Source organism: Oratosquilla oratoria, chromosome 31 (genome assembly GCF_046742065.1).
Source record: "Oratosquilla oratoria isolate Oo_2021 chromosome 31, ASM4674206v1, whole genome shotgun sequence".
In the NCBI taxonomy this organism is placed as follows: Eukaryota; Metazoa; Arthropoda; class Malacostraca; order Stomatopoda; family Squillidae; genus Oratosquilla; species Oratosquilla oratoria.
Window position 1 is genome coordinate 36126232 of NC_134807.1, and position 14873 is coordinate 36141104.

Genomic DNA, 14873 nt, shown 5'->3' on the forward strand with positions numbered 1-14873 from the left:
GCGTGGAGTAAAGTATGGCCAGAATGTGTGCATAACTTCCCAGGCTTCACTGAAGACAACATCGGTGCAATCAGAGATGACATCGTAAATCTGTGCCATAAGGCTGGCTTCAATGGAGTTGATGATGATGATGTTCAAGATCTTTTGGAAAGCCATGGTGAACATCTCACAAATGATAAACTTATAGAGCTAGACAAGGCATTACAGGAGGCAGAAAAAGAGGGAAATGAGGAAGAAGAATGTGTGCGTGGCCTGGATATCAAAACTCTTAGAGAATGTCTCAGAAGTATGGAAAAAGCCCTGGAAACCCTGAAGGAACGTGACCCAAATCCTACCAGGAGTAGCAAAGTGGCTCATGACAGAGAAAAGTGCCAAAATTTATCAAGAAATCTATGATAAAAAAAAAGCCAAACAGTCCTCCATCTTCTCATTCTTTAAGCCAGTCAGACCAACTGCCCCTGTCACACCTGCTGACCCTGCTACAGCTGGCCCTTCCACATCTGCTGCCGACTGTTCTACAGCTGGTCCTTCCTCCATATCTTCTTTCTTCAAACCAGTCAAACATGCCGACCCTGCTACAGCTGGTCCTTCCACATCTGCTTCCAACAGTGCAGACTGTCACAGATCACTTGTGACTCGTAAAAATTTAGCTGAATTATACATATACATAAATAACTCGTTAACTAATACATCAATTACAGTTGAAGAAACTAAGTGGTTTGCGAGAGTATCAACAATTTGCGTAATTGAAGTTCGAAACTCTGAAGCATCAAATACCAAGACTTGGAAACTCTGAAGCTTCAAACCTCCGAAACTTCGAAACTCAAACTCCGAAGCCCGAAGAGTAGAGGAAGGGAGAATGACCAGAATAGTCAGTCAAGAATCGACACAGCTGGTGAAAGATTCTGACATAAATGGCGCCCAACGTGGGGCTTTCTTGTGCGTTATTTACACTCTGGCAGTAAAACTTTTATTGTAACATTGAAAGTTAATTACAAAAGTGTGAGAGCCATGCCCGTGCAGGAATTGACGAGTGAGGCGGAAACCCTGGGGTATACGGATACTGAGGAAATCCGGGACTACGTCCGAAAACGGCAACAGCAACTTCGGGACGACAGAGCGCAGGAACGAGAGTTCGAGAAACTAAAGTTGGAACATGAAAAGGAGAAGTTGGAACATGAAAAGGAGAAACGGCTGCATGAGAAGGAGATGCTACAGCTCAAACTTTCCCAACCTCAGACCGATGGTACCAGCTCGCCAGGTGTCAACCCTGTCGCTCACACCCAGTTCTCTACACACCGGCTCAATATTCCAAAGTATGAGGTAGGTCAAGCGATTGAGCCTTTTATTGACAGGTTCCAGATGGTGGCGACTACGTACAAATTGAGCGAAGATGTTAAGAAGGTCGAGTTTATGAACCTCTTCGACGGGAAGCCTCTCGACATCATCCACCGTCTTGACTCCTCAATGCGGGATTATGAAAGTATGAAGAAGGCATTACTTCTAGCTTATGGTAAGACATTGGAGGATGCGCGTGACCAATATCAGCGAGCTATGTTGCAGGATAAGGAGACAGTAGCCCAGTTCTGCGCTCGATTGAAGAGTTACTTGGACCATTGGATGGAAAAGGACGAGACTCCGCAGACTGTCGAGGGTGGTGGCTAAATTCAAGACGCAGAAAGTCAAGGACCTCCAGCAAATGACTGATCTGGCCGACGCACACTTCGCAGCTTACGGGTACCACACGAGGAAGCAACTTCACAAGAAGTTGCCTCCAACTGTTCATTCTCAGACACCACAATGGTCTAACACGCAAGCCCAACACCACAGTAAGTTACCACAGTCATCTCCACAGCAGTCGAAACCACAAAGATTTACTCAATCCTTTTATCCTCAGAGCCAACCACAGCAAGTGAGGAACCAGCCCTACTCTCAAGGTGGCTGGAAAGGTCACAAGGGTCAGAAGAATCACCACGCTGCAGCAGCAGCAGTACACCACGGAGGAGCACCTGAGGAATTTTCCCCAAAGGTTACTCCGCAAGAAGAGTGTGTCACCGCCGGTTCCGTGTCAACTCCCCAACACGTGTACTTGTCAGCTGCATTGAGTTCTAGTCTCAGAGGTACAGGGCTCCTGGTTCAGCCTGGCAAGGTAAATGGTGTCACCACGGAAGTCTTAAGGGACAACGGATCGACGGGGTGTTGTGTCAAGGAGAGGCTTGTAACGCCTGACAGTTACACTGGAAATTATGTAACCGTGAGTCTTATCAACGGGACTCGGGTGATCTGCCCCTTAGCTACGGTTGAAGTGGTTAGTCCTTTCTACACCGGACGAGTCATCGCTGCAGTCATGGAGGAGGTGGTAGCAGACTTGGTTATTGGAAACATTCCTGGAGCCAAGAACTTTTGCTCACACGAAGCCACCACCCAAACCTGTGCAGCGGCGGTTACCAGAGGAGCCGCCAGAGCAACCAACCAGGTAAAACCATTGATACTTTCATCTGTTTCAGATCTTGCAAATAGTGAGGACGTAGTTGCTGAGCAAACGATCGATCCCACACTTGCCATGGTTCGTAAGAAGGTCCTAGAGGGACATTGCAGAACTTCTCGGGGAACGGAAACCAGATTCCTTAAGAAAAGGGGAAGACTTTATCGCAGTACGGTGTATCGAAGTGGGGACTCGAGACTACAGTTCGTCGTTCCATAGAAGTACCGCCTGGCAGTGTTTAAGCTGGGTCATCATGCTGTACTAGGTGGACACATGGGAGTACAGAAAACTCAGGATAGAATTCAGTCTCAATTTTTCTGGCCTGGGATAGGAAGAGAGATAGTGAGGATGGTGAGGTCATGTGACGTATGTCAGAAGACTACAGATCGCGGCCGAGTGAAACCTGCACCACTCGGACCATTGCCTCTGATCTCTGAGCCATTCCAGCGAGTGGCTGTGGACATCGTTGGACCTATCATTCCAAGGGCAGCTGACGGAGCCAAATACATCCTTACCTGCGTGGACTTCGCGACGAGATGGCCTGAAGCAGTACCCCTTCGCAATATTGAAACCATAACTGTCGCCGAAGCAATGTTCGAAATCTTTTGTCGCGTGGGCATTCCTAAGCAAGTGTTGTCCGACCGGGGGAGCGAGTTCACTTCAGTCATGATGGAAGAGTTGCTGAGGCTACTGGCTGTAAAAGGACTCAGGACTACCCCTTACCACCCCATGTGCAACGGGCTCTGTGAGCGTTTCAATGGCACCCTCAAGAAGATGCTGAAGCGGATGGCAGCAGAGCAACCTAAGGAATGGCCACGATTTATCGCCCCTCTACTATTCGCCTACCGCGAAGTACCCCAAGCTTCACTACAGTTCTCGCCATTTGAGTTAGTCTACGGCAGGTCAGTTCGTGGTCCTCTGCAAGTACTGCGAGAACTCTGGGACGAAGAAGAGCCTGACCCCGCAGTGAAGACAACTTATGCATATGTGCTGGACTTGGCCGAACGACTACGAGAGACCTGTGAAGTAGCAAAGCAAGAGCTACTGAAAGCTAAGGAAGTTCAGAAGGCGTACTACGACAAGAAAACTAAGCTGAGGATCCTCGAGGAAGGAGACCAGTGCCGCCTCCTTCTACCCACAGCGCACAACAAGTTGCTGTCGCAATGGCAAGGACCTTTTGAAGTAGTCAAACGTCTCAGTGACTTGAACTACTTGGTGCAAGTGGGACCAGACCAAAAGAGGTTCCACATCAATATGCTGAAGAAATATTACACACCTCAAGTTACATGTTCGGCAGTTGGTCAAGAATGTTTGCTGAATAGGGGAGATCGTGTGCTATCACCTGAACAGTGCGAGTGTTTGCAGCTTGTCGAAGGCCAGTTTAAGCAGTCGCAGATGGTCTCTGCTGCCATGGTTATACCAGAGATTGAGGAATTGACAGATTGCGCACCCCTTACCCCTGAAGCTATCCAAGGCGAAACGGTGGAGGATGTGCAAGTACCTCCGAGGCTTGGTCCAGAGCAGAAGAGACGTATAAATTCTATTCTCCAGCGACATTCTGCAGTGTTCTCCGATAAGCCTGGAGTCGCCAAGGTGGATTGCCACGAAATACGGCTGACGAGCAGCGTACCAGTCAGACTGAAGCCATACTCGATACCCATTCGTCTGGTGGATGCAGTCAAGAAGGAGATAGACAACATGGAAGCTGCAGGCATCATAGAGAAGTCATCGTCTCCCTACTGCAGTCCTATAGTCGTTGTACGCAAGAAGGATGGAGGTGTACGAATCTGTGGAGATTACCGCGGAGTAAATGCAGTAACCCAGGTGGATGCAGAGCCAATGAGTAATCAGCAGGAAATATTTGCAAAGGCCGCCAACTCAAAAATCTTTTCAAAGATGGATCTGGCGAAAGGATTCTTCCAGATTCCGCTGGAGGAGAGAAGCAAACAGGTCACGGCAGTCGCAACACCCAACGGACTTTACCAGTTCAAAGTACTACCTTTTGGACTTACCAACTCCCCAGCAGTTTTTAACCGTGCCATGCGTCAAGTTCTGCACGGCATCCATGGAGTGGAAGCTTGTGTGGACGATATACTCATCCACTCTTCTACCTTCGAGGAACATGTGGAGATCCTGGAGGAGGTACTTAAGAGACTTAGTTCAGTGAATATGACAGTCAAGCCGTCTAAATGCGAACTTTTCCAACAGGAAGTACAGTTCCTGGGACATACCTTAGGCGAAGGACGATGTGGATGCCAGGATAGCAAGATATTAAAGATCAAGAATGCTTCTCGGCCGACCACGAAGAAACAGGTCCGATCGTTCTTGGGACTTGTGGGCTACTACCGCAGGTTCATTCCGAATTTTGCTGTCCTCGCCTTGCCACTCACAGAGCTTCTCAACAAGAATGCTCCTAACAAGTTGACATGGAGGCCTGAACAGGAGGAAGCGTTTACGACGCTTAAGAACTTCCTCTGCAAGGAGCCGATACTTCAACTACCTTACTTCAACCAGCCTTTCATCCTCCGGACCGATGCGTCCCAAGAAGGCATTGGAGCTATCCTGATGCAAGAAAGGGATGGGGATATTTTTCCTGTTAGTTATCATAGTAGGAAGCTGAAGCCAGCGGAGTTGAACTATAGTACGGTGGAAAAGGAGTTGCTTGCAGTTGTAGAGGGCATCAAAAAGTATTACTATTTCCTCTACGGAGATAAATTTATTTTAGAGACTGATCACTTGCCTCTTTCGAGCCTCAGGACCTCCAAGAACGCCAATGCCCGAATCATGAGGTGGGCATTGTACCTCCAGCAGTTCAACGTGGTCATCCGGTACATCAAAGGAAGTTCAAATGTTGGAGCTGATCTGATGTCCCGACTGCTCGAGAAGGACGTAAAAGTGTAGTGATTGTACTTATTGTTATGGAATATTATAGTTGTGCAGTTAGATTTCAATTCAATTACATATCAGTGTCTCTATGTAATTATTACTGGAATAATTGGTTAGACATTGCGTGGAGCAATATCTTTTTGTGTGGGCGAGTGTCACAGATCACTTGTGACTCATAAAAATTTAGCTGAATTATACATATACATAAATAACTCGTTAACTAATACATCAATTACAGTTGAAGAAACTAAGTGGTTTGCGAGAGTATCAACAATTTGCGTAATTGAAGTTCGAAACTCTGAAGCATCAAATACCAAGACTTGGAAACTCTGAAGCTTCAAACCTCCGAAACTTCAAAACTCAAACTCCGAAGCCCGAAGAGTAGAGGAAGGGAGAATGACCAGAATAGTCAGTCAAGAATCGACACAGCTGGTGAAAGATTCTGACACAGACAATGAAGTGTTTGAGGGTTTTCAGCCTCCTGCCTCACCCTCATCTTCGTCTGCCCACTCAGCAAAAGATGAGTAAGAGGTGAGATCCCTACTGTCCCTTAGCCTCAGGAGGGACATCATCTGATATAATACGTGGTGAGTGAAAGGTAAATAAAAACATTTTCTGTTTATTTCTTTTGCACAGTACTTTACATTTTCTTATGTGACTATTTTCATGTCTGTAGGGGTGACTTTTGACGTGCTGGAACATATATCCTATTATTACATGTTATTATGGGTTCAGTATACGGTAATTTCAATTTGCGGTACGGTTTTCAGGAATGCATATGTACCATATAACGAGAACTTACTGTAGTTGAATGCTCACCCAACAAAGGAAAATTACCAGGAGACTGGAAAAATGCCAATATAGTGCCAATATATAAGGGGGGAAATAAGGAAGAGCCAACAAATTATAGAACGGTGTCCCTAACGAGTGCAGTAGTTAAAATTTGTCAGAGGATCATCAAAGATAGGTGGACAAAATATCTGGAGAACAAAATACTGAACCCGCGGCAATTTGGATTCAGACAGGGAAGATCATGTACCACTAATTTGATTTGTTTCTATTCAAGATTGATAGATATATTGCAAAAAAGGGATGGCTGGACAGACTGTGCCTTCCTGGACTTACAAAAGGCATTTGATAAGGTACCACACAGAAAATTGCTCTATAAAATGGAAACAATAGGAGGCATACATGGAAAACTATTGAATTGGATGGAGGACTTCCTATATGGAAGAAAAATGAGAGTGGTGCTCAGAGATAAATATTCAAAATGGGAAGAAATGAGTAGTGGAGTCCCATAGGGGTCAGTGCTGGCTCCGATAACGTTTGCTACATATGTAAATGACATGGATGAAAGTATTGATTGTTACATGAACTTCTTTGTGGATAATGCAAAGTTATTAAAGTGAATAAACTCCAAAATAGACTGTGACTCATAACAGAGTGATCTGAACAAAGTCTCAGAGTGGAGCTGTGGCAAGTTGGTTTTGGCGCGTATAGTGACGTGGGCGGCCTGTTTTGGCCCCAAAGGGTAGCGTGCCTTTGGGCCTGTTTTGGCGCCAAAGGGTAGCGTGCATTTGGACCTGGTTTGGCGCCAAGAGAAGCGTGGTTTGGTCAGCGCCCACGCGGTCAGCGCCCGCGTGGAGTGCTGGTCAGTGCCACGCGGAGTACCCACGTGGACAATGAACGCACTCTTGTCCGAGTTGACTCCGCCCACCGTAGACCGCGTGGGGTAGGCCTAGAAGTTGATTGGACGACGCATGGCACCTTTGGGCAGCCTGGAAGTCAATTGGACCACGCATAGCATCTGGACGCTGGGCATCTTTATAAGCAGCACCCCAAGCACTCAAGGCAGTTCATACGCCGATGTCCTTGCGAGAAGACGCGACGCAGTGCCAGCTGACGACGACGAAGCAGTCCACACGCCACGTGTAGGTCACGCGCAAAAGTAAGTACTTGCCACAGTCCAGTGACCCTTAGTTAGACTCCGAACACTAGACTTGACAATAAAGAGAGCCAACCCACCTGTGTTTATATTGCCCAGCTCTGTGCCAGTCCTGTCCAAGTGGGTGATGTTGAAACATTACCACAGTGGTGGCAGCGGTGCTTGGTGATATTTCCACATACTCACACCTTCTACTCAGTGAACATTTTTCCACGTACCATTTCACACTGATAGGACTACTCAGTGAACACAAAAGGAGTACTTATTTGAGCTAGGGCTTCTTGTTGTTTTTAACGATATCATGTCTCGTCGGACAAACATGACCCACGTGGTCGGTGCTGTGGGCCAACAAGCTAGGGCGTTTCAGGCCGCGGCCGACGTCCCCTTTTTCCTCTCGTCCGGGATTAACCACCACCCATTGAGTGGTCTCCCCGCTTGTATTGATGCGACCTCGTGGCTTTCCTTATTAGAGGAAAGGTGGTCTCCAGAGGTCTCCGCAGAGGACAAGATTGCTGTCACTCAGCAAAAATCAGCTGGCGACGCTGCAATCGCTGCTCGCCTAGCAAAGGGTCAGCATCCCAATGACTGGGAGGCTTTCAAAGTCGCATTCCGAAATTATTTTTACGCGCCTGCATCAGCAGATGCGTTGGCAAATAGTCTGGATGAGGCAGTCATGCTGCCATCAGAGACACTCACTTCTTTTGCCCTCCGATTGGCGGATATGGTTTCCTCGTATACCGTGTTCCATCCGGAACGGGTACCTTGGGCAACATTTACGGCAGTGACGCGTATTAAGAAGGTCATGCCGCAGCAGTTTGCGAGTTCTCTTACTAGTGAACAACAATCTTCCATTGTTGCTGTCCTCCATGCAGCCATCGACTATGCCCAGAGGCATAGCTGCGATGTGAAGACCGTATACGCGGGCGGGGCTGATTCCCCGATGGCTTTATATCCTGCAACGGCCGCTGTTTCCCACCAGTACCCGGCCCCGGGCGCTAGTTCCACTCCACCTTCACAATCACATTCAGTTTCCACAGTACACACAATCAAAGACTTCTCACCTCGCACTTCGCGGGAGAAGGAGGCATATCATACATATCCTCAAAATTTGAGAGGATTGGAGGCGCGTCCTCGTCATGGACGTGACGCCGAGGCACGGCCTCGTAGGGACCTCACGTGCTCTCCTCGCAGTGTGGGGGGGGGGGGGAACAAATACGCGTGGAAGCGTAACCGAGGCCGTGGTGGTCATAAGCGTCCATTTTGCACCCACTGTAAAAAGGTGGGCCACGAGACCGATGCTTGTTACTATAAGCAACGCGGTCGTGAGTGCTCAGATTGCCAATCATGCAAGGGTGCGGGGCGGATTTGGAAGAGCGAAACCGCTCATACGAGTGTTGACCACGAGGCTCAGAGAAGTCTCGCGGAGAGTGGCTCGTCAAAAAACGGCCAGCGCAAGGGGAAATATACCCAGAGGTAATGGTCGAGCGACGGCCGCACGTGGAAGTTATTCACGTCGATTTGGCCAGCTCCCACACCACTGGTGGCGGCTTAGCCATGGTCGATGTCACATTGTTGGTGCCCCATGCTCCGAAGTCGGTTTCTGCTCTCCTGGATACGGGGGCGGCAGTATCTTTTATTCATAAGAGCATTTTGCCTGCCACCGTAGAAGGCTCCCAGGTCGGTACCACTAGGATAGTGGTAGCCGACGGCTCAGAGATGCCAAATCTTGGCAAGGTCGACGTTCATTTTCATCTCGCTGGGTTTCCATTCTGCCATTCCTTCTTTATCATCCCTGCTGAAGGTCTTCCGTCAAAACTCATCCTTGGGTTCGATTTCCTCGCGGCTCATAAGGTGTCGTTGACCTTTAGTCCTCTCACGTTCAAAGTGAACGACAGGGATGTCCCTGTTATCCTCACGAGAACGGTCCAGTCCTCAACACCGTTCATCGCCGTGTGCGAAGAGCAAGATAGTTTTCAGGGGTTAAATGAGGAAGCCACATTCCCGGTCAAGACCGGTGAGGCTCACTGGGTTTCGGGTTTTTCAGGAGGCACCATAACATTGGTTTTTGAGAAAGCAGACAAGCTTGCTCCCGCAGGTCAGGCTGTCTCGTCGCTGTTTACAGCATGCCCATATGTCGAGGGCGCCAGCTTGCTCGGTCAGGGAGTAGTAGAGCTGCTAAGGATGGAAAATGGAAAGGCGTGGTGCAGAGTTCCATTCCTGAATTTAAGCCCAGATACCCGTGAGTTTCACAAAGACCACGTGGTTGGCCACCTAACCCTCTTGGGAGAGATTGCGTTAGTAGACGGTGGATCTAACGTCTCAGTGGGAACGGTGCAGGCATCGAACGTAGTGGATAGCTCGCGTGGTGATAAGTTACGGGCTGAAGTTGGGAAATTTTTTCCCAATAGGCATACCAAGGAATACGTTGCTTTGACCGAGTTAGTGGTCAAATATGGCGATGTTTTCGCCTTGCCAGGGGATCCACTTACTGTGACACCTCACTTCCTACACGAGATCCGGACCATTGGACCGCCAGTCTACCGGAAATCTTATCCCATTCCTGAGAAGTATAGAGCGGAGATAAGGGAACAGATTAGTGACATGCTCACTAAGGGAATCATTCGCCCATCTCGTTCTCCTTACAATGCTCCTGTTGTTAAGAAGGATAAAAGCCTTCGTCTCTGTCTTGATTTCCGTGCTCTTAACAGACACGTCCTTGATGATAGGTTCCCTCTGCCACATATTGACTCGATGCTCCGCAATCTCGGCTCCAGCGTTATTTTCTCACTCCTTGACCTGAAGCAAGGGTACCTTCAAATCCCATTGGCGGAAGGTAGTTGTGAGAAAACGGCGTTCTCGACGCCTGAAGGGCATTACGAGTTTACGTCCCTTCCTTTCGGCCTGAAAGACGCTCCATCGTGTTTTCAGAGAGTGATGAACCAGGTGCTTTCGGGCCTGTTAGGGGTTAGTGCGATGGTGTACATGGACGATATTATCGTTCTGGGAACGTCTTGGGTCGACCACCTCAAGAATCTTGAGGATGTCCTTCGAAGATTGCAAGAGGCAAGCCTCTCTTTGAGGTTGGAGAAATGTCATTTCTTCCAGAAGGAGGTCGCTTACCTAGGTCATGTTATATCCCAGGAGGGGATAAAGCCTCAGAATGATAAAGTCCAAGCCATCAAGACTTTTCCCCGGCCGGTGCGTATGAAAGAGCTACTTTCATTCCTCGGTTTGGCAGGATACTATAGGAAATTTATTCCTAATTTTGCTGAGATTTCGTTGCCTTTGGTAGATATGACGAAGGGTGTCGTAGCAGGAAAGCACAAGAATCCTGAGCTTGGTCCTTGGACACCTCCTCAGTTAGATGCATTTGAGTCCCTCAAGTCCCATTTGTCATCCACAGTGGTCCTTCCTTATCCAAAATTTGATAGGAAATTCTTGCTTACCACTGACGCCAGTGATTCGGCGATTGGGGGCGTGCTTCAGCAAGAGGATGACGAAAGTAGGAGACGACCACTCTCCTATTTCAGTCGCACTCTGAACGAACACGAGCGTCGGTACAGCGTAGTCGAGAGGGAGGCGTTGGCGGCAGTGTACGGTCTCAGGATCAATCGCCCGCTGATTATGGGATACCCGGTAAGACTTTTGAGCGATCACAGACCGTTGGTCTGGCTCTTCACTGCTAAGGGCACGAACACTCGGATTCTCCGGTGGCAAATGGCGATCGCTGACTTCGATATTGAAGTCACATATATCCCAGGGAGACTGAATGTTGTCGCGGACGCCCTCTCTCGGATACGGGGGGCTGACCATCCTATAGATGATTTCATAGTTTCCCACATATCCACGAGTGGACGGGGTAACTCTGAGCCAACTTCTGTGGAGGATACCATCACGTGGGACCAGGTAAGCATCTGCAAGGAGCAAGATGCCCACCCTGATTGGGGTCGGATTAAAGAGTACCTCCGAGGGGCCACGTCAGGAGTTCCTAAGATTCCGCGCTTACGAGTTCCAATCGGGGAGTTTCGACTCCTACCCGACGGACTCCTATATCATGCGCGTAGAAATGCGTACCAGTTAGAGGAGCTTCGACTGGTATGCCCTGAAGGAGCAAAGGCAGCAGCCTTACGTATTGCCCATTGCCTTCCTATGGCGGGCCATGGTGGAGTCCAAGTTACTCTGGAACGGCTCCAAAAATTTGCATTTTGGCCGAGAATGTCGGAGGATGTGAAGGAATTCTTAAAGAAATGCAAAATCTGCATCATGTGTAAACCTTCCTATGACCTCCCAGCTCCACTTAGACAGTTCCCTGACGTAAACACTCCATTTGAAAGGGTCCATGTTGACCTTATTGGCCCATTAACCACCACCTTACATGGTGCGAAATACATCTTGACAGTTGTCGATGTTCTGACCCGCTTCTTGGTTGCTGTACCAATTAACTCTAAAGAAGCGCGGACTGTAGCCAAAGCCTTCCTGGACCACGTCCTGGCAATACATGGTGCTCCGAGACAGGTGATCTCTGATGGGGGAGGAGAATTCATAAACGACACGTTCAAAGAGGTGATGGAAATGGCGAACATCAAGCATCACAAGATCACTCCTTGCCATCCCTCGAGCAACGGGATCGTGGAGAGAGTAAATGGGACAATAATAAAAATCTTACGGTCCCTTGTGCAGGACAATCAAACAGGCTGGGATCAAATGCTCCCTTTAGCGGTCTTAGCTTATAATTCTGCATATCATAGAGTCCTACGGGATTCCCCGTATTTCCTCCTGTTCCATAGAGACCCTGTCCTCCCTATAACGGAGTTCACGAGGCCAAATGCCCCATTGTATAATATGGACAAGTTATCGGCCGAAACAATGGCCGTAGCAAACTCATGTTTTGAAAGGTGTCAACAGTTCATCGAAGCTGCCACAGTTGAAAGACATACCAAACGGCCGAGGACACGCATAAAACAGCTTGCCCTTGGTGACAGAGTTGTCACAACAAGACCTAAACAGGGGGTAAGTAAGAAGCTCCAACCGTTGTTCCAGGGCCCATATAGGATCACCAAAAGGGTGAGTGATGTAATATACACAATTAAAAATATAAAATCCGGACGTGAGTTCTCTGTCCACACGGACAGAATCCGACAAGAAGGAAATCTCTCTGTGTGTGAGAACAAAAACGTAAGGAGAGCGTTCCCCACACACGAGAAGGAACCCCTGGACCTCCAGGAGGACAATGGCGGCTCACATTAGCACGCCGATTCAAAGGTCTTATAACTGCTCCGTGTGTCACATAGCACGTGAGGTGATCATCAGAACTATGTTTTTCTTATTCTCAGGTCTTCTTTTTGTCCATATTTGGTTTTTTATATGTCGGCGCCCACGCCATCCCTGGAAACAATTTTCCTGCCGTCTCTTTTTGTACTTCCCCACATATTCCCCACTCACCACGAGTCGGAACAGCAATTTTTCTGCCAGCGGAGGACCACCAGGGACCAGCACGTCGCAGCATCACAGGCGAGAACGAGGAGCGTGTATCAGCTTTCTGAGATCACAGGCAAGGCGTAGTGCATTATTCTCCCACTGTTAGCAATTTTCTTGATAATAATGACTCTTGATAATAGTGTATTCTGTACATATCCATTGTGGTTATGATCCACGCATATACCCATCCTGTGCAAAAGTTTCTGCCGCTGATATTTTTTACAGGTATGCGAAGGACAAAATTGCAGCCGGCAGCAATTATGAACACCAGCGCAGAGTTCCCTCCACGTTGGCAGAAGGACCTCACGCCTACGCACGACCAAGACATCTGCTCCGTTCTCTTCTTACTTTTTTTTTTCTCCTTCTGCAGCACCAGTATATTGTAGTTGGCACGTTGTCGCGTAGGGTTTTTTCATCGATGTGATTGCTGTCTTTAGGGCACGCACTTTGGTGTGTTACCTCCTGACACGTACGCATCGATTTTTCCCTCACGCCGGTATATATTGCTTTGTTTTGGTAGTCGTTGACTTTTTGGCGGGGGGAGGACTGTGGCAAGTTGGTTTTGGCGCGTATAGTGACGTGGGCGGCCTGTTTTGGCCCCAAAGGGTAGCGTGCCTTTGGGCCTGTTTTGGCGCCAAAGGGTAGCGTGCCTTTGGACCTGGTTTGGCGCCAAGAGAAGCGTGGTTTGGTCAGCGCCCACGCGGTCAGCGCCCGCGTGGAGTGCTGGTCAGTGCCACGCGGAGTACCCACGCGGACAATGAACGCACTCTTGTCCGAGTTGACTCTGCCCACCGTGGACCGCGTGGGGTAGGCCTAGAAGTTGATTGGACGACGCATGGCACCTTTGGGCAGCCTGGAAGTCAATTAGACCACGCATAGCATCTGGACGCTGGGCATCTTTATAAGCAGCACCCCAAGCACTCAAGGCAGTTCATACGCCGATGTCCTTGCGAGAAGACGCGACGCAGTGCCAGCTGATGACGACGAAGCAGTCCACACGCCACGTGTAGGTCACGCGCAAAAGTAAGTACTTGCCACAGTCCAGTGACCCTTAGTTAGACTCCGAACACTAGAGTTGACAATAAAGAGAGCCAACCCACCTGTGTTTATATTGCCCAGCTCTGTGCCAGTCCTATCCAAGTGGGTGATGTTGAAACATTACCACAGAGCAAGATTTGGGAAGTAGAATTCAATATCAAGAAATGCAGTATAATCGAATTTGGGAAAAGCAAGGATACAATATCAGGACAGAATAAAATTGACAGAAAAGAAGTAAAGAAAGTAAATTCTGAAAGGGACCTAGGAGTAATCATCACCAAAGACATGTTGCCAGATAAACATCTAAATAAAATAGTCGGAGAAACATACAATTTGTTGAGATTAATAAAGGTGGCCTTTAAATATCTGGATATGGAAATGATTAAGAAAATATTCCAAACACTGATAAGGCCAAAATTGGAACATGCAGCGCTGATATGGTCACCCAGTACAAAAAAAGAATATAAGAAAATTAGAAAGAATACAAAGAGCAACAACAAAGATGGCCCCAACACTTTCAAACCTGACATATGAACAAAGACTGGCCAAACTGGAATTGCCGACCCTGGAACAAAGAAGAGAATGAGGGGACCTACTAACCGTCTACAGAATTATGAAAGGAAAAGAACGCCTTGATAGAGAGGACTTAATAAAGAGGGACAGAGGAAAAACAAGAGGACATGCAATGAAACTCAAAAAGGACAACTACAGAAGAGACCTGAAAAAGAACAGCTTCCCACACAGAGTGATAGATATATGGAACAAATTGGACGAAAAAATAGTGTGTGCAAACACAATACAAGAATTTAAGAAGAAACTTGATCTTGCGAGATACAAAAACAGATCACAAGCACAGCTCCACTTCCCGCAAAGTGCAACTAGGTAAATACATGCCTGGGGGCCACATTGGCAGTATTTGGATACAAATACCATCCCCCCTCACCACTAAGAAGCAGAATGAAGTCAGGAGACGACCAGTGAAGCCCTGCCCCCCTCACCACTTCTGCGAACTGCTGGATATTCTTTATTACAGTCACATCA